This window comes from Callionymus lyra, chromosome 13 (assembly GCF_982586985.1).
Source record: "Callionymus lyra chromosome 13, fCalLyr1.hap1.1, whole genome shotgun sequence".
Classification (NCBI taxonomy): Eukaryota; Metazoa; Chordata; class Actinopteri; order Syngnathiformes; family Callionymidae; genus Callionymus; species Callionymus lyra.
The window spans coordinates 24,063,559-24,091,510 of NC_141830.1; the positions used below are offsets into that span (position 1 = coordinate 24,063,559).

The 27,952-nt window shown below is 45.8% G+C and overlaps 1 pseudogene across 1 annotated transcript; it reads left to right on the forward strand.

Moving 5' to 3' along the window:
* On the forward strand, positions 1-27,851 carry LOC148067864 (plasminogen-like; annotated as a pseudogene). Its single transcript, XR_015713211.1, has 19 exons — positions 1-49; positions 15,399-15,503; positions 15,622-15,736; positions 15,800-15,939; positions 16,001-16,121; positions 16,278-16,396; positions 16,529-16,691; positions 16,764-16,888; positions 16,947-17,106; positions 17,389-17,566; positions 17,635-17,783; positions 17,973-18,079; positions 18,158-18,260; positions 19,536-19,610; positions 19,815-19,955; positions 25,125-25,231; positions 26,551-26,696; positions 27,367-27,517; positions 27,715-27,851. The product of XR_015713211.1 is annotated as a plasminogen-like (transcript).
* Positions 27,852-27,952: the final 101 nt, after the last annotated feature.

Consider the following 27,952-nt stretch of genomic DNA (forward strand, 5'->3'; position numbering starts at 1 on the left):
ATGGATCTCTGCACAGCGGTGCTTCTCCTCGGGGCCCTCGCCAGCACCGGTAAGATGGATTTGCAGCATCGAAGGCTGCCAAGAGTCTGAACCTGAACAACTACATGGAACCTGAACAAATGCTCTGTTTTCATGGACTTGATGTAACTTGTTGCTGTGATATTGAGGTTTAACTTTTGATGCATCAAATATCTCAACTTTATATTACATTATTTCAAGACAAATATTGTGTGATACTTATGACTTGATTAATTAATTAATCGTGATGATTAGGAAATCGTAAAGTTTTTTCATGAAGCCAGTTAAGAGCCTGGGCAAGATTTACGACTGCACCTTGAAGGACACTGCAGCCCTCCGATCAACAACAGAGGAGTTGGGAACCTAACTGAGGGTGGATAAGTCGGGGCTTCCAGTCAAGTTTAAAGCCTGGATCTACCAGGACTTTGGCATCTTGCCATGACTCCTCTGGCCACTGTTGATGTATGACTTGCCAATGACCACCGCCGAGTGCTTGAGAGGAAGGTCAGCTGTTTTCTAAGGAAGTGGTTGGACCTACCACAAAGCCTCAGCAGCACTACCTTGTACGGGAGAAACAACAAACTAAAACTGCCCTTCAGTAATCTGATCAACGAGTTTATGGTTACCTGAGCGAGAGAGGTGCTGCTATAAATGGTGATGTTTTTTCCACGCCCGGGATCCCACCGGGGAAGGGAAGGGCACGTGCACGTGAGCGCGGGCGCGTTTTGTGATTAAGCGAGAAAAAGCATCGACCCATAGATTTTTCATCTTCACACTTCCTTGTCAGTCAGAATTGTGATAATAGTTGACGGTTAATGGACAGGTGAGAAAAAAGAAACGGCTTGAGAACTAAATGACTAGTTTTTTTAAATGGATTCAATTGGATACAAATCTGCAGTGAAGAGTTAAAAAAAGGTCTAGAATCAGAAAACTTTCTATTGCCAGCGTTGTAAACACAACACAGTGGTGGAATTACAGAATATAAAAATGAATGAATGGATGAATTAAATAGAATACAATATATTAAAATAAAATAAGAGACATATAAAATGGCATATAAATAAATAATAATTAAAAAAAAGTATTTATTACATTACCTTTTATTAAACACACAGCAGAAGGAGAGATTCGTGATGTTCTGGTTTTGTATAAATCTGTGTTTTTTAACTGAGCACATGGACTGTCTGAGCGACACTTAAAGTTATGAAGCAGATTATTATATCTATATAATATAATATATCTATAAACTCATGGATCCGATGGGAACAGGCAGCTGACCGGAAGGATCATGGATCATGTTTCTCATACAGTCGGTGTATGATGTACTCCCAAGCCCATCCAACCTCTTCCACTGGGGCTTAGCCGAGACTCCACTGTGCTCTCTCTGCCAAAAAACCGGATCGTTGGAGTACATCCTAAGCTGCTGCCTGCGGGCACTTGGAGATGGGTGTTACCGCTGGCGCCATGACCAGGTGCTGAGGGTCATTGAAGAGGTCATCAGCACCGGCATCTCCACCAGCATACACCGACAACCAACAAGGCAGTCCATCAACAAGCGAAAACAAGGGAGAAGCTACAGCAGCGCAGGAGTCAAGCAGGGGGTCTGCTGGCAACAACTCGGGACTGGCAGCTGAAGGTGTACCTGGAAAGACGGCTCAAGTTCCCAGATATCATCGCGGTGACCACACTCAGGCCAGACATAGTCCTGGTGTCTGAAACAACAGACAAGTGGATGGAGGAAGCCTTCGAGAGGAAGAGGGCCAAGTATGAGGAGCTGGCAGGCGAATGACGAAGCAGGGGATGGAGGACCCAATGCAACCCAATCGAGGTCGGCAGAAGGGTTTGTCGGCTAATCTCTCATCAGGGCACTGAAAATGTTGGGAGTGAAGGGATTGCAGATTGGGAAAGCCACCAGAGACATCACTGACGCAGCAGAAAAGGCGTCAAGGTGGCTACTTAGACACAAGCCGGGGCCTGATCAACCCTGGCTGGGTCACCTGGGTGAGGGTGAACCCTATGAACCCAGGATACAACACTGATCTGTCTAAGTTGCAGAAAGAGAGTTTTCTATAACATGTATTTGTCAGGCATGTCAGAGGAAGACAATAGTGTAGAAAAAAATGTTTACGAGTTAAACAAAGTGTAAACATTGGAAAGATTATTAAAAGACACTTTAAATATGATATAAAGAAACATACTCTGATTTATAGACTTTGCTCTATAAGAAGGTTCTGGGGTATAATTTTGTGATGTGGTTTGAAAATGGAAAGACTTGGTTAGTAAATTGCAAAAAATGGTTAAAGAATTTATGTTGCTTATAGTCTTATCACAATAAACATGTAGTCATGCTTGCTGCGGCTCACAATGAGCTGGAAGGAATGTGCCCAGTTAGAGTTTCGTGTCAAGAAATGACAGTTTGTGCTTTAAGATACAGTGACCTCACTAAGATATGGGAGCTGGTCTCCCTGTGCAGGCTATTATGCCGAGCTCACTGATTCATACAGAAAACCGTTTTTTGCTGGCTGCGTCCAGCAACAAATGAACAAACTGTTTGTATTCAAGTGTGTAATCTCATTCCGATTGTCCTGGAGAAAATCCCTCACATAATGCGAAAGCCTCATCCGGAATTACAAGACTAAGCCTGAAAACGAAAGAATCGGTTCCAGAATTGAGTTGCCTTACACTAGTTTTTTTACTTGAAGACTTGATAGGTAAGCTAAATACTTAGACTATGCTTGTAAATTAAAGACTGTAAATAAAATGAAAGACTCAATTTTTTTACACTGACAGACTTGCTTAACTTTAAAATAAACCTAAATGGAACACATGTTTGCAGAGTAAAGAGTAAAATTTCATGTTTTTTATAGTTTAGCTCAAAATAAATGTCGAATTGAAGTTATTAAACTTCACCCAAAATTCAAATTTCTCACTTTCTACTCACTCTCCTGTTGACTAAGAGTTGGGATTATTTTCAGTGAAATCTGTTTATTTTTAGAGTTATAGACATAACAACACGTCCTCACACCCGAGGCATCATACCGTCCGACGCCGTGCAATGCCCCCAGGCGTCACTAGGATGACTGTATAGGGGGGCAAAAAACGTTGGTTTTAGCCGTCCCGAGTCACCCATTAATATACAGAGAAATCCCCAACGTCGGATTCAAACGGCCCGGGTAACATTTAATGCGTCGCCCAACTCTTCCTTGCCATGGTAACGCGACGTGACGTGTCGGTGTTGTCATTTGGCTACCGTAATTCTAAAACTATGAAGCGCACTTGAAATGTTTAATGTCGACAGTGCGATTCTACCCCCGATTGTGCTTACCGACCTTGAACCACTTTGAGGTGGTACACGACGACCATAAATTATTAAATTATTACTTTATTTAGCTGCGATTATGAGCGTCTACGTGACGTTTGCCAACAGTAATCGCGATCCTGCAGAGGTGACGTCACACACGCTAATAAACGGGAGTTTATTAATACACGCAACTTCCTCCAAACCCCCGGATATGACGTCACATTTGTTGACACACGGATAAGCGTTTCGTCAAGTCAAGTCAAAATTGAGTCCGATTTTGTGCTCACGTTTCTGCAGTAACTTGACGGAACAAGGTGCGCGTCACTCGTCTATTGAGGTAAGATAAAATTATTGCTTTAAGTCGACTCAGAAATAATGTTTCATTGCATGTAATGTAACTTTCTGTAAACTTTCTGTACACGAGAGCTAGTTCGCTAAAACACTGAATAGCTTTTTTAATTATAATGCAACTCACGCACGTATTTTGTTTGTCATTTTGAAGGACGAAAATATATTTATATTCCAATAAAAAGTTTGCTATATTGGTAGGTCATGGTAGGTGATTTATTTTATTCATATTCAAGATTTTGATTTCATTTATCACTTAGAATAGAATAGAAAAGCTTTATTCATCCCCAGAGGGGAAACACACTTTCACAACAGCGCAGTTTAAAAAAATAAAGTGCAAGGAAAAAGAAATAATAAAAGAGATAATACAAAATAAAATAAAAACGATCTTAAGAATATACAATTATTTACAAAAATTAGAAATTTAACACTATTAACAAAATAAAATAGAATAAAATAAAATAGAATAGAAATAAAAACGGGAAAATAAAAATAAAAATAAAAAACACACAAGAAGAAAAACACACTACGGATTAGCATCAGGATATTTAAAGTAGAGAGTTAAATATCCTGACACCAGTTGGGATGAAGGACCTTCTATAACGCTCCGTCCTACACTGGGGGTGCCTTAGCCTGCCACTGAAGGAGCTGGCCAGCTCCTCCACGGTCAGGTGCAGTGGGTGAAGAGCGTTGTCCCTGATGGAGGATAGTCTGGAGAGTGTCCTCCTCTCTTCCACCTCCTCCACCGAGTCCAGCGAGCGGCCCAGGACAGAGCCGGCCCTCGTGACCAGCCTGTTCAGTCTCTTCCTGTCCCGGTCCGTGCTGCCTGCTCCCCAGCAGACCACAGCGTAGTGGATAGCAGAGGCTACCACGGAGTCATAAAAGGTCCTTAAAAGTGGTCTGCACACTCTGAAGGACCTCAGTCTCCCCAGGAGGTGGAGGCGACTTCGGCCCTTCTTGTACACGGCGTTGATGTGTGTGGACCAGTTCAGTTTATTGTTGAGGTAAACACCCAGGTATTTGAAGCTGTCCACTAGCTCAATGTCCGAGCCCTGGATGCTCACCGGTTGATGTGGTGGGGACTTTTTCCTGAAGTCAATCACCATCTCCCTTGTCTTACCGGTGTTTAAGCAAAGGTAGTTGCTCTCACACCAGTCAACAAAGTCCTTGATGACTGACCTGTACTCCAGCTCGCCCCCCCCAGACACGCAGCCCACAATGGCCGAGTCGTCAGAAAACTTCTGGAGGTGACAGCTGCTGGAGTCATAGGTAAAGTCCGCCGTGTAGAGGGAAAAAAGGAAAGGTGACAGCACTGTCCCTTGAGGCACCCCGGTGCTGCAGATGGTCACCTCAGACCTGCAGTCCTGCAGCCTCACATACTGCGGCCTGTTGGTGAGGTAGTCCATCGTCCATGCTGCCAGCTGTGTCCCAACTCCTGCGTCCTCCATCTTCTTCCTTAGCAGCGCCGGCTGGATGGTGTTGAAAGCACTTGAGAAGTCAAAAAACATGACTCTCACAGTGCTACCGGCGGCTTCCAGATGAGTCAGTGCCCGGTGCTGCACGTAGATGACGGCGTCGTCCACCCCCATCTTTGGCCTGTAGGCGAACTGCAGCGGATCCAACACAGAGCTCACCGTCGTGCGTAGCTCGCGGAGTACCAGCCTCTCCAAGGTCTTCATCAGATGGGAGGTCAGGGCGACTGGTCTGAAGTGGCTCGGCTCCTTCGCGTGTACCGCCTTGGGAACCGGAACCACACAGGAGGTCTTCCACTGGACCGGGACCTTCTCCAGTTTGAGGCTCAGGTTGAAGATGTGTGTGACCAACTCACAAAGTTGATCAGCACAGTCCCTGAGCAGTCTGGGGCTGAGTCCATCTGGTCCAGCAGCTTTCCTGATCTTCAGTCGCCTTAATTCTCTCCTCACCTGTTCAGATGTAACAGAGAGAAGTGGCTGTGGGGGGTTGGGCAGCTGAGGCAGTAGGGCGTGTTGGGGGGGAGAAAGGTGGCTTGGAGGTGAGAACACGCTCCAGTCTGTAGACTCAAAGCAGTCTCTCAGCCTTTCCTTGGCTTCATCATTCCACATCTTAACAGTTCTTTTCTGTGCAGGCTGTCTCCTCACCATGGGAGTGTATTCAGGTCGCAGACGTATCAGGTTGTGATCAGAGCGGCCGAGGGGGGGCAGGGCGGTGGAGGTGTAGGCACCTTTCACATTTGCATATAAAAGGTCCAGAGTCTTGTCCTCCCGGGTGTGGCACTTCACGTATTGTGTGAAGGTGGGAAGAATGGAGGAGAGTGAGGCATGGTTGAAATCCCCGTTAATGAGCAGGAGAGAGTTCGGGTGTTTGAGCTGCAGGTCAGACACTGAGGCGCTCAGCCTCTCGCTCGCTGCGGCTGCGTCCGCAGAGGGAGGAATGTAAACAGTGAACACAATCACATGTGAGAACCCCTGAGTTATCTATCATAACCTCAGGTTCTACGAGTTGGTGCGTAGCCCTCCAACGGCTTCGCTATTGGTTTACCCCGAGGCACCGCCTCGTCTCTGAGAAAGCTTAATGAACTCGCCACCCAGCAGGGGGCAGTCCACTTCCTATAAAGGCGGGAAGCACCCGCCGCACTTTCTCCAACTGAAAACTCAGCGAGAAGGGCGGCCGCTGGGCGACGAGGTTGGAGGGCTTCGCACCAACTCGTAGAACCTGAGGTTATGATAGATAACTCAGGGGTTCTACGTCATTGGTGCTCCGCCCTCCAACGGCTTCGCTATTGGTTTACCCAAAAGGCGAAGCCTGACGGGATAAATGTACCCCCAGCTGGATGCCGCTCCTGGAGCAGCATCGCTAGGGCCCCGCCGGCCCAGGGTCCAAACCCACTTGAGCCGTGGGCCCCGAGGGGGGCACAGCAGCGCTCAAAACAGTATGAGCTACTGATCCCGCCGTTACGTCGAGGAGATAGGCCTTAGCGAAGGTAGACGTGGACGCCCAAGAGGCAGCTGAGCAGATATCCTCTGCTGCCACACCCCGCAAAAGAGCCACTGAGGCTGCCACGCCACGGGTGGAATGTGCCCTCAGACCGCTAGGAGCGGATCCACCCGCTGCTCGGTAGGCCCGGATAATGGCCGATCTCACCCAATGAGAGAACCTCTGGGGGGAGACCGCCTCTCCCCGCCGGCATCTACCGTGGCAGACAAAGAGGGCATCAGAGCGCCTAAACTCGGCCACCCGCCGCAAGTAACAGGCCAACGCCCTCACTGGACACAACAGGTGGAGACGTTCCTGACCCGGGTCCGAGTGAGGCGGCGGGTGAAAGGCCCGCAGCGTGAAGGTCGTCGCCCGGAACAAGGAACTCAGAATCTTCGGGCGGAACGCTGGGTTAGGACGCAAAGACACCGAAGACTCCTCGACGCCAAAGGAAAGACACTCAGGGCTAATGGAGAGGGCACAAAGCTCACTTGCTCTCTTCGTGGTTGTTAGTGCCAGAAGGAGCGATACCTTGAAAGACAAGATATCCAGTGGGACTTGGTCAAGAGGCTCGAAGGTCGGGCCTGTGAGAGAGTCCAGTACCAACTGGAGATCCCACTGAGGGCTGGAAGGCCTTGCAGGAGGTCGAAGCCTGCAGGCACCCCGCAGGAAACGCGCCACCAAGGGGTGGGCGCGAACCGGAGCACCCTCAAAACCGACATGCCTCGTCGCTATGGCTGATGCGAACACTCTCAGTGTCGCCACAGTCCGCCCGTTATCCAGCAAATGTTGCAGGAAAGACAGGATAGCGGAGACCAAACAAGAGCTGGGGTCCAAGGACCTGTCTGAACACCAGCGGGAGAAAATCCCCCACTTTGAGGCATAAAGCCTGCGTGTTGACGGGGCCCGGGCGTTCTCCAGCGTGTGGAGAACGTCCGGGTCCAAAGTCCCGATCAGCTCGTCCCGTGCAGGAGCCACACCTTGAGAGGCCGGCCCAGCACCGGGGGCGCTGTCAGAGTCCCCCCCGCCTGACACAGGGCAGCGGGCCCCCAAGGGAGTCTGGTGCTACTAGAATTAACCTCAGCCCCCCCCGCCTCGTCCTCCGAATCAAGGGGAGAAGGAGCCGCGGAGGAGGGAAGGCGAACAGCAGACCGACCGGCCACCTCGAATGGGCTAAAGCGTCCACGCCTAGTGGGGGGCAATCCGAAGCCCTGAGGGAGAACCAAAGAGGGCATTTGAAGTTCTCCTTGCTGGCGAAGAGGTCTGCAACCGGGTGACCGAATCGAGACCAGATCTCGCTTGCCACTGCCTCGGACAGACCCCATTCGTCCTGGACGGCCCCCCTCAACAGTCTGTCCGCTACTGCATTCAGCTCGCCCGGTACGTGCTGGGCTCTGAGCGAAAGCAGGTGACAGTCCGCCCACAGCCAAATCTTCTTTGCCACACTCAGAAGGGCTGGGGATCTGACTCCACCTTGGCGATTTACGTACGCCACGGCGGTGGAGCTGTCTGATAGTACTAGGACGTTGGACCGTGACAGTTGGGGAGAGAGGTGAAGCAGGACATTGTGAATCGCCTTCAGCTCTAGCCAGTTTATGTGTCTGAGCACCGGACTGCTCCAGACCCCACTGGCGTAGGCCTGACCCGAGGTGCCTCCCCAACCTGTCAGAGAAGCGTCTGTAAACACTTGAGTGTAACAAAGGACGCAACCCAATGGAACTCTCCGCCTGAGGTTGGCGTGAGAGTTCCAAAACTGGATGTCCTGCAAAACCCGAGCGGGAAGGCGCACTTTCCGACCTCTTTCCCGCTTGAGGTCTAGCTTGAGACGGCCAAACCATCTCTGAAGCTCCCTCATGTGCAGCAAGCCCAGCCGAACAACCGTGTGGGCTGCCGCCATGAGCCCCAGGAGGGACATAACAGTGCCTGCTGTTGTCACGTGACACCGAGCTTCCAGCAACTGTGTTGTCAGTCGGAGAATGGGCTGGATACGCACGTCCGGGAGGCGCGCGTATCCTTCCTCCGAGTTCAACAGTACCCCCAGGTAAACTAACTGTTGAACTGGAGTCAGAGCGCTCTTGCTGAGGTTCACTGTGAACCCCAGGGTGGCAATATGGCTCAACACCTTCTGTGTGTGAGCGTAACTTTCTGCCTCTGACCTGGCAAGGATCAACCAGTCGTCCAGATAGGTCAAGATCCTTACCCCACTCAATGGCTCCACTGCCGCTTCCACACACTTGGTGAAGGTCCTGGGTGCCAGAGAGTAGTCGAACGGGAGTCGAGTGTATTGAAACACCCAACCCTTGAGGGCGAAACGCAAGTACTTTCGATGTCTCTTGACTATCGGTATGTGAAAGTACGCGTCGGTCAGGTCGATAGATGTCATCCAATCTCCTGGACTTACACCTGAAAGCAGTTTCTTGACCGTCAACATGCGAAACGGGCGGGTAGCTATGAACTTGTTCAAATAGCTGAGGTCCAGAATGGGCCTCCAACCCCCGGTCTTCTTCGCCACGAGGAAGTACCGGGAGTAAAACCCTGTCATCATCTCGGCTGCAGGGACCAGTTTTACGACCTCCTTCTGCAGCAGAGTAGACACCTCGTTTCTCAAACAGGATAATTTCTCCTGCTCCGCCATACGCGTCCAGAGAATCCCTGAAAAACGCGGGGGTTGACGGGCAAATTGTAGCGCATAGCCCCGCCTGATTACTCCCCCCAGCCAAGTGGGTCTTAGGAGTAAAACCAGGCGACTCCAAGCCGAATAATGTTCTGTCAGAACCGCAGCCCTGGCGAACCTTGGGTACGTAGACGGGCCGTAGACGAAAGGGCATCACACAAGCCGCGTCTCTATCTCTTGAATCCACAGAGCATGTACTCGAGTTGGATTCACTAGAACCCCCACTCTCATACATAAAAACCGGCTCTGTGGGAGAAGCGCGCAAGTGCGCGTGAGACAACTCAGATGCGCGTCGTGCGTGCTCCCTTCCCCCCCCGGAAGTCTTCCCAACTCCCTGAGCACTTCTTAGTGTCACCGGAGCTGACAAAACCCGCGATGTGGAGGAATGTGCTGGAGAATTAACCCGGAGCTGAAGTGAGTTAGGTCGCGCGCGCGTCGACACCGCATCACTCACCCGGTCCCGTACATTCTCCAGCCCCGCTGGCGGTCCCGACCTGTTCGTCACTCGTGAGATCCGACCGCCACGCACCTCTCCAGTTGATCGACCAGACGGGACGGAAGTTCCTCGCCCTCGCCTGGTCTCAGGACGGCGAGAAAACTCGCGCGTAAAAACACCAGGTTGCGTCAGTTCCATGGCGTTTCTCCGCCGCCAAACGTGACGTCCTCCACGGTGCCAGTGCTTGTAGACAGCGCTGTGGGGGAAGGAACAACCTCCGGTCAACATAGACATGTCCGGACTAGTTCCACTCACCTCATCAGCTGTCACGCTCTGTCGGGCACGAGCGCTGGTCGACGCGGAAGTAAACACAGCTGACTCAGCCGGTCTCGCGGACCTCTGCTCGTCTGTAAACAAAACACATGTGGTTGGAGTCTGCCCCTCATGCGTGTGGACAGACTCCGTTATTGCAGTCTCGGTATGACCCGGGCGAAGGGGTTTAAAACCTCCTTCGGACTGTGTTATGAGAGGAAAATCACGCCGTCTATGAACGGCGGAGCATGTTAGCTTAGCATTAGCGGCGAAAGTTTCTAATGACGCCTGTGAATACGTCACACTCACAGGCGGAAACACATGCACGCTACCAACATCTCTCTCAGAACGAACCACAGAAACGTCATACGTTCTCTTAGTTTTATTTACATATAGCCCTTTGAAAGAGTAGGGGGGAGGAGGGCTCCCCCGAGACGAAGCCTCGACGCCTCTGCGTCCTCGCCGCCGCGGGTCCCTCAGTCTCCGCTGGCTCCGCTGCGTCTGCTGGCTCCCCGGCTCCTGCTGCGGAACCCGGCGACGCTCGCTCATCGCCCGCCGCGGCTGTTGCCGTTGCTGCTGGTGCTGCTGGGGCGGCTGGCTCTGGTGACGCTTTCCCCCCGCACCAGCTGATGGGGCCGACGAACGGGCTCTCCGTCTCCGAGCGCCGGACCCCCGTCGCGCCTCGTCCTCACGTCCATGCAGGTGATGGCGGAGCTGCGCTGACTCCTGCTGCGCTGCCTCCTGCCGGGCCACGACGTTCCGGAGCTCCGGACCGAACAGGGAGTCCTCCGTTATCGGTCCGTCCAGGAGGAGCCTCCTGTCTCTCTCCGGCACCGCTGTGGCCAGGTCTAGCCACAGGTGCCGGTGGCCCAGCTGTCCAGCGTCGCGTAGTCCCCCTCCCAGGATCGCGTACGCCTGCGACATCCGGAGGAGCGCAGCCACCGAGTCCTTGACTTCCTCCAACTCCGAAGGTCCAAGGTCGTCTCGGTCCACGGTGAGCCTGTCGAGCGCACCGCACAGGAGAGCCATGTTGTTTGCGAGGGAGACCACCTGCGTCCCCCCCTTGTAGGATCTGTTAAACAACATTGCCGTCAACCTGTCTTCAGCTCTAGGCAGAGCTACAGGGAGGCCTGGCCACAGTCGAGCTCCCGGGTTGAGGGCGGCACGTACCGTATCCGAGGGCTCCGGGACACCGCGCCGCCAGTCCACCCCGTCCACACGGCAATAGGGTCCGTAGGATCCTACGGGAGGCCCTGAAGCCATGGGAGAGGCAGACCCTCGCCGCGCGTAGCCCCAGATCTCGTCCAGCTTAGGACAGATAACCCCCGGAACCGTAGGCCTGCGCGCTTCGTTCCGCCCGACCTTCACTCCGCATGTAAACGGTGGTGGCGCGAGTGGAGGTGCGGGGGGGAGCTCGACCTCCATGCGGTTCGCCGCGGCGGTGAATATGCGCGGCTGGACGTCAAGCGGGTAGCGAGGAACCAGCCCGGCTCCCCCGACCGCTTCGACGTCCCCCGGCTCGGAACCGAACAGGGTGCTCGGATCCGCCTCATAACACCGCCGGTCGTCCTCCTCATCGTAGTCGGCCCACGACCTGGCTGGAGGACGCGGCGTGCGCCGACGGGCCTCGTATGCTCCCCGTCTCCTCCGGACCTCCTCGGGAAGCATACGGCAGGCCCCACAATCCGCAAACGCGTGATCTGGGCCTAGACAGACGAAGCAGAGAGCGTGTGTGTCCCCCCTCCCCAGGGGGGTGTCACAAAGGCACAAAGACACATCTACGTCCACGTTCATGCTCACGTCCGCCATGCTGTATCCAGGAGCTTTCTCGCTGAGTTGAAAATGGAGAAAGTGCGGCGGGTGCTTCCCGCCTTTATAGGAAGTGGACTGCCCCCTGCTGGGTGGCGAGTTCATTAAGCTTTCTCAGAGACGAGGCGGTGCCTCGGGGTAAACCAATAGCGAAGCCGTTGGAGGGCGGAGCACCAATGACGTAGAACTCCCTCAGGATGTAATACGGGCGGATGCCCACCGCAACAAACTCTATGTCCTTAGTGCACACTTGTTCTTTAATGGAGACATGCGCGGGATCGCTCCATCTCTCATTAATAAACACCGCCACTCCTCCTCCTCTCCTCTTTCCGTCCATGTCCCGGTCCGCACGAACCATCTTGAACCCCTCCAGGGAAACAACAGCGTCTGGGATCTTCTCCGTCAGCCAGGTCTCCGTGAAACATAGAAGGCTGCTCTCCCGGAAGTCTCTCTGATGCCGGGTCAGCGCAGCAAGCTCGTCCGTTTTATTCGCGATCGAACGTACATTTCCCATGATGATCGATGGAATAAAGGGACGGAACCTACGTTTCTTCTCTTGTTTCATCCGACCTGCTCTGCATCCGCGTCTTTTTCTCTTGATTTCCACGGGAATCGTCCATTCCGCGCTGAGAGAGAGAGCGGTGTTGCGCAACCCCAACAGCTGATCCCTTGTGTAAACAATAGACCCGCTGAGCGTGTCTGCCGATGGAGTTCCCAAAAGTGACGAAAATAGCAGAAAACCGTATGCAAAAGTTGTAAAAGTGGTCTCGTTTTGTGCACAACGGCAACAAGATCCGACCACTCTAAAGAAAAAATTAAAAAGACACCAAAAAAAAGGAAAAAGTGTAATAAAAAGTAAGAAGAAAGAGGGAGCTGTTTTAACCAGCTGCTGCTCGTGCGGCGCCATCTTAATACAGATAACATATTTAACGTATTTAAGTATATAAGTATAAGTTGATTTCAACCCTTTTGGATGAGGGATTTGATCTGTTGTTGTTTTCTTTAAATGAAAGAATATATATAAAATAATAATGAAAAGTATTTTAAATTCCAGCATTAAGAGGTAAACCAAATGGGAAACACCATAAAACAATGGATGAAGGAAACATTCTTATTGTCTTATTCTTTTAAGATACACCATGGGCTTGACTGGTGAGGCTTTAAAGGGTCTTCAGAGCATTTAAGGAGCAGGAGCAAGTCAGCATGACATCACTCTAACCATGACTAGGACCCGAAACTACTACAAGCAAGTCTTCGCTGAACGTCTTAACGTCCTTCAGATTCACTCTGATGGTTACTTGTGACATTTGTGACGATCTGTGAACAATTGTTTGATATGAAACCTGTAATAAAGCACAATTTCATGTTATTTTGAATAATGCTCCCATAGTATTCATCCCAACATGATCAATGCAGTTGTAACTTCAGAGATGCCTATAATTGATACCAATGAATACTTAAAAAATTAAAATAAAGTTTTCATGATAACAGTTCATATCTTTTATTATGACAGGGTGATAAAAAGCAGCTCATGTACAATATTCATATTGGAGTTAATAGCTTATCCAGTGTCAAAGGCATTTATGCCTTAAAAGTTTACTACTATTGGAATAATTACATCTATAATCATACGTTAGTAATCAACAACATGTATTGCATAAGTACATACATAAACATACGTTAGTAATCAACAACATGTACTGCTTACAGCTAATCAATAATTAACAGAGGCTTGATATTGAGGCTAGTGTGAACTATCATGCTCATTTTCAGATCTCCAGGGGCCGCTGGGAATGAACTGGGGACAAAAAAGGTGTTTTTCATGACTGTTGCTCTTTTGCTCTTATTTGACCTCTGTGACCCTCAGACATATGAAACTTGGTCTGTGTGACCTCTGACACCTGTAAAATCATATTCTGGTAGAACCATAATGAAAGCCCCTCCCAAACCGGAAGTAGCTTCGGTAAGCATCTAGAGAAACACTCTTATAACGATTGTTGATAGATGAAATCTGAAGAACCTCCAAAATCATTTAAAACAATAATGGTTGAGTTATGGAGCGTCAACGTCCAGATTTCTCTATGTTTCCCACAATGCCAAGAGGCACAGGAAGGTCGTAGCAACATCAAACCACCACAGTTCAGCTCGAAATGTAGTCTAGAATAACTTATCCAAATATACATTCAGAGACCATCTTGACAGAAGAATGACAACCTCCCACTCATTTTTGGACTGATTGACACCAAATTCCTCACACGATAGTAGGAGACCATCTGAATGTGTCATATAAATATCAGCTTTACAAGGGCCTTCATGCCAGCATCTTGAAGTTAGAGAATTAACCCTTTAATGTAGCACAGGCCACTACAAACAAAGAAATCATTTCATGAAGTAAGTAAGTAAGTAAGTAATATTTATTTATATAGCGCTTTTCGAGACCAGGGTCACAAAGCGCTTAAACAATCAAAACAATACTCAAAAAAGTACATACTTTAAAGATCAAATTTAAAGATGAACCCTGTTAGTCGTTCAGTATTTGTTGTTGCTGGTGTGTGTAGTTTTCTGATAGTATAACAGCAGTCTTGAGTCACCTTTCAATAACATAAATATGTATATTTTAAAGTTCAAACATGTACTGTGGCTCTCATAAATCTGTGCTGTCTTTTATTTCATAGTTTGAGTCTAATTTACAAATAGCTCTTCATTTGCTATTTTAAACAATGATGATTACTGATGAATTAAATCAATTTTTACTGCTTACCCATATCACATGGAATGGCAACATTATGAAATTATGAAAGTTATTGCAAGTGTGTTGATTTCAAGGAAGCAGTGGTTTATCTCTATTTATCTTAAATATCTCCACTGTGTTTTGCTGAATGTTTGTTTGTTTATGTTTGTATTTTGTTGATGTACCTTGGGTAATGATGGTTAATAATTGAGTAGTGGAGAAGGGGTAGGTTTAGACGAGCTTATGCTTCATCCTTCTTACTTTTTCGACATGTTGGGTAAATATTATTATTGTTTTGACTATAATTATTGTTTGACTAATTTCATTGGTTTTGTTTGTTTGTCTTAAGTTTACTTTCTTATGTAATATGTTTGAAATAAAGCATTCATTAATTCATGATTTATTAACATATGGTGTCTGCTTTGCCTGAATATTGTTCATGTTGAACTCTATGTCGATCTCAAACTAGGGTAAACAGAGACCCTTTTACAACTTCTAAATCACCAATAGTCATTTTCACAACACATTACCTGCACTGATAATGAATACTATGGGAGCATTATTCAAAAGCATTCTTTGTAAATTTTACATACGTTTCCAAACGTCTCTCTCCAGTTGGTGCTAACGAAGTGGACACATATGCCAAAACTGAAGGGGCATGGATCCTATCCAGGCAAAAGAGGGAATATTCCGTAAATACAGCGGCTGCGTGTGCAGCCAAGTGTGAAGGCGAAGAATCTTTCACATGCAGGGAAACATGAGCGCTACAGTAACACTTAAAAGAACCGTCAATAGAGAGTGAAACTTGTTTCCGCAGGTCGTTTATATATACCGAGAAGGACCAGGAATGCTGGACGTTGGGTGGAAACTCCAAATCTGAGCTCATGCTGCGCAGAAATAGCAGTGTTGTACGAGAAAAAAGGTCAGGCAAAGTCACAAGACACATGGTTCGAACACATGGAGAGCGACGACATTGTTGTAGAACCATTAAAATCGAAGATTTCCGATCAGGGAGACGACAAACATTTTCTTTCTTCTAGACTATCTTCAGGAATGTGTGAGTGGCATCGGAACGGATTACCGGGGAACAAAATCCAAAACGAAAACAGGAAAAACATGTCAGAGATGGGAATCCAAGATTCCACACAGACCTAAGTAGGTGTTTACCAACATGAGTTGTCTCGGTCCATGTGTCCATCGTTGATGTTTGCTCTGCAGCATGACACCAGAGAGTCATCCCAAAGCCGACCTGGAGTCCAACTTCTGCAGAAACCCTGATGCGGACGCTGGAGGACCCTGGTGCTATACCACTGACCCCGACACCCGTTGGGAGCGCTGCAATGTGCAAAGCTGCACCGGTGAGCAAGCTTTGTGTAAAGATACAACCTGTTGATTTTTACTGTCACCTTGTGTTGGTAGAGGACTGTATCCAGTGCAGTGGTATGAACTACAGGGGCAAGGTGGCCGTCACTGAGAACGGCTTCACCTGTCAGCGCTGGAACACCCAGAAACCACACAACCATGGCTACATTCCCAGCGCGTAGGTTCTACACACATAAGTAAATAGCCATTGAAAATCTTGTGTTGTTGTTTGATATCCAATAATAGATTGCACAATAAAATAGTTCCTGTCTGTGAAATTTGAAGAGTAAATCTTAAATGGAACGTGCCTTGAACTATCTTCTACTCTTCCTAGATTACCTGAGAAATTTTTGGAGGAAAACTTCTGCAGGAATCCAGATGGAGACCCAAGACCTTGGTGTTTCACCACCAGGGAGTCCAAACGCTGGGACTTCTGCTCCATTCCCCGATGCTGTTAGTCCTCTTTTAGATTTTCAATATGAGACACAAAATAATTTTACCTTACGTGCAAATAGAAAGCAATTTAATGGCATGAACTTGACCACTAAAAACATAAAGCATTCCTGTACTCTTGAATGATCTCAGCATCACCACCGCCCACCGTCACCCCAGAGTTGACCTGTGCCACCGGAGAGGGCAGCGCATACCGAGGTACCATCTCTGTGACCGAGAGCGGTGAAACATGCTAGAGGTGGTCAAGCCAAGCGCCACACATACACAAACGTACGCCAGACAACTACCCATGCAAGTACAGCAGCCAGACCACACTTGGTGGCCTATATGAAGCCAATTTTGTCTGAGATCTCTTGTCGTTTCTCAGACAACTGGAGAACAACTACTGTCGTAACCCTGACAATGAGCGAAAACCCTGGTGTTACACTACCGACTCAAACACGCGATGGGAGTATTGTAGTGTTCCTACCTGTGGAAATGGCCCTTCCCCAAGTATAAAAATCCCAGATGAGTAATGTTCAACAAATATGAAGCATATTGTTTCTTTTAGATGACCCGGTGATTCCCCCAGAGGAGGAAGACTGCTACGAGGGTAATGGTTCAAAATACAGAGGAATCACATCGGAGACAGTCAGTAGCAAGAAATGTCAAGCCTGGAGCGCAATGACTCCTCACTCCCACAGAAAAACTCCGGAGGAATTCCCAAATGCGTAAGTGATGAAATGCAGAAGCATGTTTCACACCAAGAGTCTCTCCAATATCCTGATTGTCGCTTGAGAAGTGGTAGGAAAGTTGTTGTTAGTTGCAAGGTTGTCATTTGATCTCATATCAATTGATGGCTAGGTCATGGAACTGTGTTTGAAATAGAAGGCTCATCAGGGAGAGAGAATTATATTTTTTACTAATGAAGCTTATTTTGAAATTGACATTAACCCTACTTATCTCATGACCCTACAAGCATCAACTTAACTGTGGATCTTCTGGCTTCACAGGGACCTCAAAGGGAATCTTTGTAGGAATCCAGAAGGAGACCGGGCACCCTGGTGTTACACAAGGACCCAGCAGTTCGCTGGGAATACTGCAACTTGGAGAGGTGCTACAATGGTTCCTCGAAACCAACTCAGAGATCTCCTACCAGACCCGACATTCCTTCCCAGCCTACACAGAAAGGTGATGGTCCAGAAGACATTACAATTCACAATTGAGTGTTGGCTGACCAGATGTCTTTACCTTGTTAGATTGCAAGATTGGGAATGGACTGTCCTACGTTGGCCCGACTTCCATCACCGTCGCAGGGGTTACCTGCCAGGCCTGGAGCTCTCAGAGTCCCCATAAGCATAACAGCTTCACCCCACTGACCCATCCTGAGAAAGGCCTGGATGGCAATGTAAGACATAATAACTACTAATTTAGGATTATTTTATGGTCCTTATACTTCGAAGAGCATGACTTTGAGATGGAACAAGACACGTGACTTAAAAATGTATTTGTTTTTAATATTAAAGACACCGATTCAAGATTTGTTCAACACGGCATTGCAGGTTTAGAATTATTAGTAACTAGCTAACGGTTTCAGAGTTGCAGAAACCCAGATGGTGATGTTAATGGACCTTGGTGCTATACAACCGACCAAAACAAGAGATGGGACTTTTGTCAGATCCAAGATTGTGGTATGAAAATTACGTTTCTCTTAATGTGTCTCGCTTATTCTGGTCTAGTGGTTTTTGAGATTGTCCTCCTCCAACACTAGTGTTATCAGCAGTGTGGGACGCCAGCGGTCAAATCCAAGCGCTGCTTTAGTCGTATCGTGGGGGGCTGTGTCCAATGTTAACTCGTGGCCCTGGCAGATAAACCTCTGCACCAGGTGAGTTTGGCAAGTCTATCAGAACTTGGACTAAACTCTTGGATTTTAACCATTAAAGTAGTTCATAGTGACTTCATTGTATATTTTCTGAGGTTACATTTCAACCTATAAAAAGAGGTTGTGCATTGCAACTGTACATATAAAATGGCTTGTTTAGATTTAAACACACTTTAATGATATATAAACCATAAAATAATTATGATGAAAATTAAAATAAGTATAAAAAAGCCAAAAGAAAATACATTCATTGCTTATGAATATCAACACAGTATTGTCTAGATAAACACACGTTATGCTTGGTCAACCACATCTAGACATCAAGTCTCTAATTTACTTTGTGAACTATTGAGATTAACTAGTAAGACCAGCATACACCTAAACCAGTCTTAACCAGTTGATCCGCCTCATCATTACAAACATGTTGCACCATGTTAGTAACTTTATTATAAAAACAAGTAAAAATGGTGCAGATTGTTCCAGTATGCGTCATTTTAGCTTAGCTGTTAGCTTAGCATTAATCAGAATCAGAATCAGAAAACCTTTATTAGTCCCGCGAGGGGAAATTCGGTTTAACAGCAGCAAGAGAAATAAAAACACCCAGAAATAAAAACGAGAAATAAAATCTAAATGGAATAAAAGATAAATCTGCGCTATATAATATTTACACAATCATATTTACATAAATAACAAGAGGTGCAGTTAAATAGTTATCTTGGTGTGTGTCCAATGTTAACTCGTGGCCCTGGCAGATAAACCTCTGCACCAGGTGAGTTTGGCAAGTCTATCAGAACTTGGACTAAACTCTTGGATTTTAACCATTAAAGTAGTTCATAGTGACTTCATTGTATATTTTCTGAGGTTACATTTCAACCTATAAAAAGAGGTTGTGCATTGCAACTGTACATATAAAATGGCTTGTTTAGATTTAAACACACTTTAATGATATATAAACCATAAAATAATTATGATGAAAATTAAAATAAGTATAAAAAAGCCAAAAGAAAATACATAACCCGCTAACAATTACATTAAAACTCTAATATGTATGATATAAAAATGATTAACAAACATTGTTTCACAGTCAAAGCTGGGAAAGTAGATTTATTATCCATGGTGAAGCTGAAGAGAAAAGCTAGTGATCCTAAAAGTGTAAAGATAAACTATTCAGTTGAACAAAAATGCAAGTGAAGTGATATTTTTTCAAAACAAGTCTCATCGTCAAGTTACTTTTTTAGGTCGTGTTTCTTTTCCACTGACCTCCAACTCTTCCTGCAGCTCTGGAAGCCACTTCTGTGGAGGAACTCTGATCCACCCTCAGTGGGTCCTGACGGCCGCCCACTGACTGGAGAGGTGAGACAACCACGAGGACTGACAACTCCTGTGTTGTTCTCAGTGTTATCTTGATCTTTTAAGTATATATTGTATTGACTATTGTTTTGATTGTTTAAGCGCTTTGTGACATGGTCTGGAAAAGCGCTCTGACAATATATATTACTTACTTACTTACTTACAACGTCTCACAGACACATGCCTTCATTGTGATCCCTGTTGCAGATCTAGTCAACCAGCAGCCTACAAGATTCTTCTGGGCATCCACACCGAGAGAGCCAACGAGGCGTCAAAGCAAGAGAGGCTACTGGAGAAAATCGTCTTGGGACCCAACCAAGCCGACATCGCGCTGCTGAAGCTAGAGAGGTGACACTGTGAATTATTTAACACAATACAACATGATTTAACTTGATGAGCCATCTTTCAGAAATACACAAGTAGAATGTACAGAGGTTATTAATGAGATTTACAATAGGGAAATTTAGGCTTTTATTTAGGCATGTGTGTATTTAGTGTTTCAGTTTTACGTTTGATCGTGCAGTATACAACAATACTGATGATATAGAAAACATGTTCAGCAAGAATATCAAATTCAAAATTCATTCAACATTTTCGCTCGACAAAACTCCCTCGCAAAAAATCTTCAAGATGAGTAAAACGTTCATTGGATATGTATATATATATATTTATTTATATCATACATCTATTTGTGATTTAAAGATGGAGAAAGATGGACAATCAAGAGTGTGTCACGGGTCGTTTATTCGCCGCTTCAAGTCAAACAAAATACAAGCTTTACTATCGCGACCGGATACACTTTGTCCCGATCCCCAGTAGAGAGACATCCTAATTTGTTTTCTTCCAATCTAATCATTCAAATGTTTCGGGTGGGGGTTTCCGTCTTTTAGCCCCCCTTTCCCGGGTGTGTCTTGCTTCGTTCTTCGATCTACGATTTAAGGTGTGATTTGCAGATAAACAGATGTTTTAAATTACAGGTGTCGTATCTCTAATTCTGATCCGAGCTTGCCTCGAATCAGAGAATCAGTCTGGAGTGGAATGTTGATTGTGAATGTGTATTCAAACGCTTAAGCTCTTAGATGAAGCGAGTAATTTATACTTTGTATTTTGATTATCTTTAAGCATTCATTTAAGTATGGCGTATACGTATAGTGTATAATAATTTTAATCTAACACTTCTCGCGTTTCGACCCTTAACCAGAACGCCCTCCAGTTGGTGGGTCTGCAGTGACTGGCCAAGTCACTGCCCCTCTCCCCCAGGCTTCCAGCATGTGCCAGAGGCAAAAGGAGGCTCTTTCGAACGCTTCTGCCCAGCAGTGGTCTTGCTTTGGTTGGCTACTTCTTCCTCCTCTCTTGCTCCAGGATATCTGCAAGCACTGCCAACACCTAGTCATGGCGCCACCTGTATCTACCCTGGGTCAAAGCGGTCTTTCGCCCAGAAAGAATGTGCACTATTGATCCTTTACCGCCACACAATCTGCACACTGAGTCAGCCCTCATCCCCCACCTGTGCAAACTTACTGGGGTCGGTAAGGTGTCGTACACTGCTCGGAGTAGAAAGGATATCCGGAAGGGCTCCAACCGCCACAGTTCACTCCATTTGATGGATCTCTTGGGGAGGTTCCACCTTGTCCAGGCTCCTTGAGATGCGAGCTTGATGGATTTTGCTCTTCTCCCTTCTTCCTACAAAGGTTTCAGACTTTGTCCTGGATCAAGGCTCTCTTCTCCCTAGGGGTGGACCTTGACCACTGTTGAAAATGTGATGAACCTAGCCCCTGTCTACCCGTGCAAGGAATGATGTCCTTGGTCCTAAGAGAACATTCTGCCTGGGTAGTCGTTGTACTGGCGGCCCACTTGCGACCAGATCTGGTTCTGACTCCTGCTTCCCTGGTGAGTTGGTCTTGAGAGTCCCTGTATGTCAGGGACAGTCTGCACTTGGCAACTTTGAACTCTTCCACCACAGATGACAAGGGAAGCTGGAGCTGGCCGACCTTGTGTAGAGCCCCACAGCTGTAAAGCTTCCTAACCATCTACGAAGGTGTTTGTTGAACTTCATCTCCATTGCTTCAACAGATGACAGGGGCACCTCGTACACGCTGACAAGTCACATGAGTCTCGGGAGTAGGCCGTGTTGGTAGATCCAGCACTTGTATTTTCAAGGCAGGCCACACTTCTTATACAACCAATCCTCAACTTGTTTTACGGTGTTGGAGATGCTGTTTTTGTTTGACAGGGAATTATCATACCTTATTACGGTAAGGTCATCCATGAATGCCTTTATCACCAGCTGTTGACAACCTGCAGCGGTAATTGGCCCTCTTGCCTTTACACTTGCTGCTGAGACGATCAGGTTCATTCCCATGATGAACAAAATAGAAGAGATTATGCGTCCTATCACTATGTCTTTCTCTACTGGCTGCCACTTTGTTGTAAACTTGGCAGAGTGGAATCGTAGCTTGATATCTCTCAAGTAGCTGGTGATCATGTCCTGGATGTTATGTGGTATGTGGCACTATTCCAAAGCCACTTGGATTAAGTTATGGGGAATAGACCCATAGCCTTTGGAGGAGCTTGGGGCATTTCTTGTATACTTTGTACGGTATACCACTGGGCAACACGTCCTCACACCCAAGGCGTCATACCATCTTGATGCCGTGCAATGTCCCCCTGGCGTCACTAGGGTAACGTTACAGGGGGGACAAAAACGTCGGTTTTCGCCTACCCGGGTCACCCAGTAATATACAGAGCACTCCCCGACGTCGGATTCAAACGACCCGGGTTACATTTGACGTGTCACCCACCTCTTCGTTGCCATGGTAACGTGACGTGACGTGTCGCTGTTGTCCTTTGGCTACCGTAATTCTAGAACTATGAAGCGCACTTGAAATGTTTAATGTCAACACTGCGATTCTAACCCCGATTGTGCTTAACGACCTCAAACCACTTTAAGGAGGTACACAGTGAACATAAATCTGTAAAAATGCTTAATTTTAATTTTTTGAAGCTTGGATTGTTCACGCATCGCGGAAGTCAAGAGGCTCTCGCGGATTAATACATGCTTAAAAGGTCCTGTAAAAGTGACTATATTGTATATTTGTAGGTGTTTCAACTCCATAATGTTGACATTGTTTTATGAATGACTAAAATAAAGTCTGGATGTGCTATTTTGCTTGATCCTCTTTATAATCCGGTGCGCTTTTCTATGAAAATAGAACATTTCATTGAGATTGCGTTTATGGACATATGTTTTCTTTTTATTTAGCTTTAGTTTATTGAGCGTCTACGTGACGTTTGTCAACAGTAATCGCGATCCTGCAGCGGTGACGTCACACACGCTAATAAACTGATCGTGCAGGAATGTAGAGCCGTCACACCACAGGAATAAAATGAGAAATTGTGCTTGTTTGTTTAAAAGTACCATGGAATACAATTGTAGATGTGAGCTTGTATAAAGACCGAGTTAAGTTTAGCGTCAGCTAAAAAGTTTTCAAACTGCCGCCCACGCAACTTCCGCCAAACCTCCGGATGATGACGTCACACTTGTTTACAAAGAACGATAGCATTTTGTGCTCACGTTTGTGCAGTAACTTGACGGAACCAGGTGCGCGTCACTCGTCTATTGAGGTAAGATATCATTATTGCTTTAAAACTCAGAAATAATGTTTCATTGCGTGTAATGTAACTTTCTGTGGTGCGTTAACACGAGAGCTAGTTCGCTAAAACTTAGCTTTTAAACTATAATGTAACTCACACACGTATTTTGTTATTTTGAAGGGCGAAAATATATTTATATTCCAATAAAAAGTTTGCTATATTGGCAGGTCATGGTAGGCGATTTATTTTATTAATATTCAAGATATTGATTTCATTTATCACTTCCGCATATTAACACAGATAACATATTTATCGTATTTAATAATTATTATTAAGTTTATTTGAATCCTTTTGGATGAGGGATTTGATCTGTTGTTGTTTTCTTTAAATGAAAGAATATATATAAAATAATAATGAAAAGTATTTTAAATTCCAGCATAAAGAGGTAAACCAGATGGAAACACCATCAAACAATGGATGAAGGAAACATGGAGAGCTTATCTCTGAATGATCAAGTATACTTGCTTGTATTTATTAATTTATTATATTTAAAAGGGAGCACTAGTATGTTTTTGTTTTGTTTTTGCATGGAAGTGTACTGCAAGAACTGCCTAGAACTCCAGACCTGCTTGACATGAAACCTTTCTCTCAGCACAATCGGGGTTAGAATCGCAGTGTTGACATTAAACATTTCAAGTGCGCTTCATAGTTCTAGAATTACGTTAGCCAAAGGACAACAGCGACACGTCACGTCACGTTACCATGGCAACGAAGAGGTGGGCGACACGTCAAATGTAACCCGGGTCGTTTGAATCCGACGTCGGGGAGTGCTCTGTATATTACTGGGTGACCCGGGTAGGCGAAAACCGACGTTTTTGTCCCCCCTGTAACGCTAGCCTAGTGACGCCAGGGGGACATTGCACGGCGTCGGACGGTATGAGCTGTTCGAGGAGGCTGGCTGTCAGCTGCTTTATTCCTTCCTTTTTTCCTGCACTTGCCAGTTTGAATAATATCCTCAGGGTCTTGATCTCTTTCCTAAGTTGTTTGATCTTTCTTTCTCTGCTGTTGTCCTTTCTTTCTGGTCTTTCTTTGTTCTCTTTTCTGGGCACGGTTGTTTGCCATGTTGTAGGTGATGGCTTTCAGTGAATCCACATTCCTTTCTGCTGAATCAGTTTGAACTGCTCCAGCCACCTTGTCCAGATCTTTATCGAACATCGACCAGTCGTTTTCATCACTCAACTTGGGCCACTTAATTCTTTCCCTCGTTGGCTGGGGTGGGCTTGCTGGAGTGGTGTTAGAGGCTCTTTGTGTGATCTTGGAGGATTGCTGGCACTGAGAGACCACTAGGACTGTGTTGTGCTTCCTGCCTGAAATTCTCCTGCGTCCCAACAGATGAAACATCTGAGCGGTAAAACGCGATAATTTCATGAATTTAATCAACCAAAAATAGTAACTATGTTTTCAGTTTCCAGTATTCATATATTCAATCTGGGCTATGATGTTTTGAGAAACACATTTTCTAATTTAACACTAATTAATGGATTAAAAACAACAGAATAACATTTGTTATTTTGTTTAGCAAGCTTTCCAATGACACCAACCTTTTTTAAATAGTCAACAAGTTATGACGTTTTAGAGGTCAGATTCTACAAAAATAGTCATGTGGTCTGTAAATTCTGCAACACCATAGTCAAGTACTCGACAGTACTACAAATATATCCATGTTACTACAGTATCACTGTATATAGCATTGTTGCACCAGATTATTGTCAATACACACTCTACTTTTTAGTAAAATGAATTGTATCACAGACTTCTGTGTTTACAGTAGGTCGTCCAAGTCATTTTCTAAATCAATGAATTAAAAAGTGACCAGGTCTCTGTTTGGACTTCATTAAAAATACAATTTCATTTCTGTTCCAGACCTGCAATAATTAACGACAAAGTCATGATGGCGTGTCTTCCAGAGAAGGACTTCATCGTCCCCAGTGGCACCGAGTGCTACGTGACTGGGTGGGGAGAGACTCAGGGTAAGTGGCCACTCGTTTTATTGCTGCATATTCACTAGAGACATCAAAACCTCTTTTAGTTAGGCCTTTGTATTCGTTTCGGAACATAGGCCATTGATGAATAGTTTCCACCCCCGTCTATCTTGTGCCATCCTCTCCAGCTGTTTCCACGTCAGTCCCTTCTTTTTCACATCTAGCTCTGTGCTCCTCCTCCAGGTGTTTTTGGGCCTCCCTCTGCTCATTTTGCCTTGTGGGTTCCATGTTAGTGCCTGCTTGGTTATTGCCGTTTTGCTTTTTCTTAGTGTGTGACCTATCCAGCTCCACTTTCTCCTTATCAGCTGTATCTCTTTTGGCTCTTGATTGGTGCGTTCCCACAGGTTGATGTTACTGATACGGTTTGGCCAGAAGATTCTGAGTATACGTCTAAGGCAGTGGTTGATGAAAGTCTGTAGTTTATTGGTGATGGCATTGGTGGTCCTCCAAGTTTCTGATCCATACAACAGTACGGATCTGACGTTGGAGTTGAAGATTTTGAGCTTCGTATTGAGTGAGATGTTCTTAGTTTTCCAGATCTTATTTAATATGTTGAATGTTGTTCTTGCTTTCCCTATTCTTGACTTCACATCTTCCTCTGTCCCACCGTCCACTGCTATCACACTTCCCAGGTATGTAAATTTGACGGCCTATTCCAGTGTCTGGTCCCCGATTTTTATAGGACTCATGTTTTTGTTGTTTATCCGCATTATTTTGCTCCTTTAATTTTAAGCCCCAGTCCTGCTGCTGTTGTTTCTAGCAGTTGGGATTTATCTTTCATCTGCTGGTGGCTATGTGAGAGTAGTGCAATGTCATCCGCAAAGTCGAGGTCCTCTTGCTGTTCTGTCAGACTCCATTGGATGCCAGTATTTGTATTGTGGGTAGCTACTTCATAGTCCAGTCAATGCACAAGAGGAAAAAGGAAAGGGGAAAGCAGGCAGCCCTGTTTCACCGTGAATGTTTCTTATGCCTGTCCCTGGTGGAGCACTTGGCATTGCATGTCCTGGAACCGAAAAAGCATTTGACAGTGTAGACCGAAAGCTGCTATGGGATTTAATGGCACACTACGGAATCCCCCCCAAATACATAAACTTCAAAACCTCTTTTATTGAGAGTTCAATTACTCATTTATACAACAGGACCAGGAAATACTCGAAACACTCATTACAAAAACCAAGACTCAAGATATTCAAGTATCGTCAGCATATATTTTCTTTTATGCCGATTATACTTGAGTATAAACACAAGATGTTGTTCTTCTTCTGTGTGTCTTTACTTTATCAATTACTTTCTGTTCCTGTCTTTAGGCACTGGAGGTGAAGGAGGCCTGAAGGAAACTGGTTTACCCGTCATCGAGAACAAAGTCTGCAACCGTCCTTCGTACCTCAGTGTACGAGTCAAAGACCACGAGATGTGTGCCGGGAACATCGAGGGAGGAACTGACAGCTGCCAGGTAGACAAACTAACTCTTGTATTATTTACAGTTCAGTTCGACTACACACTTTCACTTTTCGACTTTTGACTACACTTTCGACTTGATTCAGGAAAACTTGCTACATTAACTCTGTTTTTCAACGTGTTTATCCCATATTTTATTTTAATTATTTTGGCTGGTTGGCTGTTTACGGTTTCGTGAAACATTTTAGAAATATATTATGTATAAAAACGACTCATTTAAAATAAATTGTACCTCTTATTTTCAAAATTATTTGGAAAACTAATTATTGTTCTCCCCTTTTTTGTCTCATTTTTCTTTAAATGCTTTTATTTTTTCCACTCAACATTTCAGTTTCTTAACTTAAAATTATCTTTTCAATAAAAATTAAGAGAAGAATTAAAAACATAAATTTATTTCAATAAAACAAAAAATGTAAACTCCTATGAATACATGTGTATAAGTTGGTCTGAGTATATTTGATTCACATAAAAGTCAGAAAATGAACATATTACTTTTACAAAAACAGTAATTTTTAACATTTTTCTTTCTTGAAAAAAACATTCACATTCTAAACAAGAAGAAAATTGTTTTGTACTGTCATTTCTCAAACAAAAAGCATCAGAAAGACTAATAATTTATAAAGTTGTGTCACTACTCATGTCATGTGGTGGTTCGCCCCCTACAGCGCGACAGCGGTGGTCCGCTCATGTGCAACTCCCGCAACGGGTACGTCGTGCAGGGTGTCCACTCCTGGGGTCTGGGATGCGCCAACACCATGAGGCCAGGGGTCTACGCAAGAGTGTCCAAGTTCGTGGACTGGATCAATCAAACCATCAGTACCAATTTTAGAACCTGCAGTTCATGTGACTGTTGTTTGTTTGAAGATGACAGTGAACCCGGGAGTCAGGAGTGGAAATAAAATGTGACACTGGTCTGGTTCTGTTTGTGTTTCTTGAGTCAACTCGTCTGATCATCACTAGTCACTTGTCCTCAGAGGGTCTGTCAGCTCCTGTACATCCTTCCTGTGTGCCAGAAACGTCAAAGTCAAACATAGCAACAGCCCTGCACTGTGACCTCCTCACCTGGGGGTTCTCCAGTCACGGATGGTCTCGGGCAGAGAGACTCCCTGAGTTTCAGGGAGCAGCAGGACCAGACCTCCAGATGCTTTAAGGAAGTGATTTATTTTATTTAAGATTATGCAGGACTGTTGGCTATTGTTTTAACACTTTCTTGTTATTTTCTTTTCGATTGTTTGATTTTGGGTTCCATTG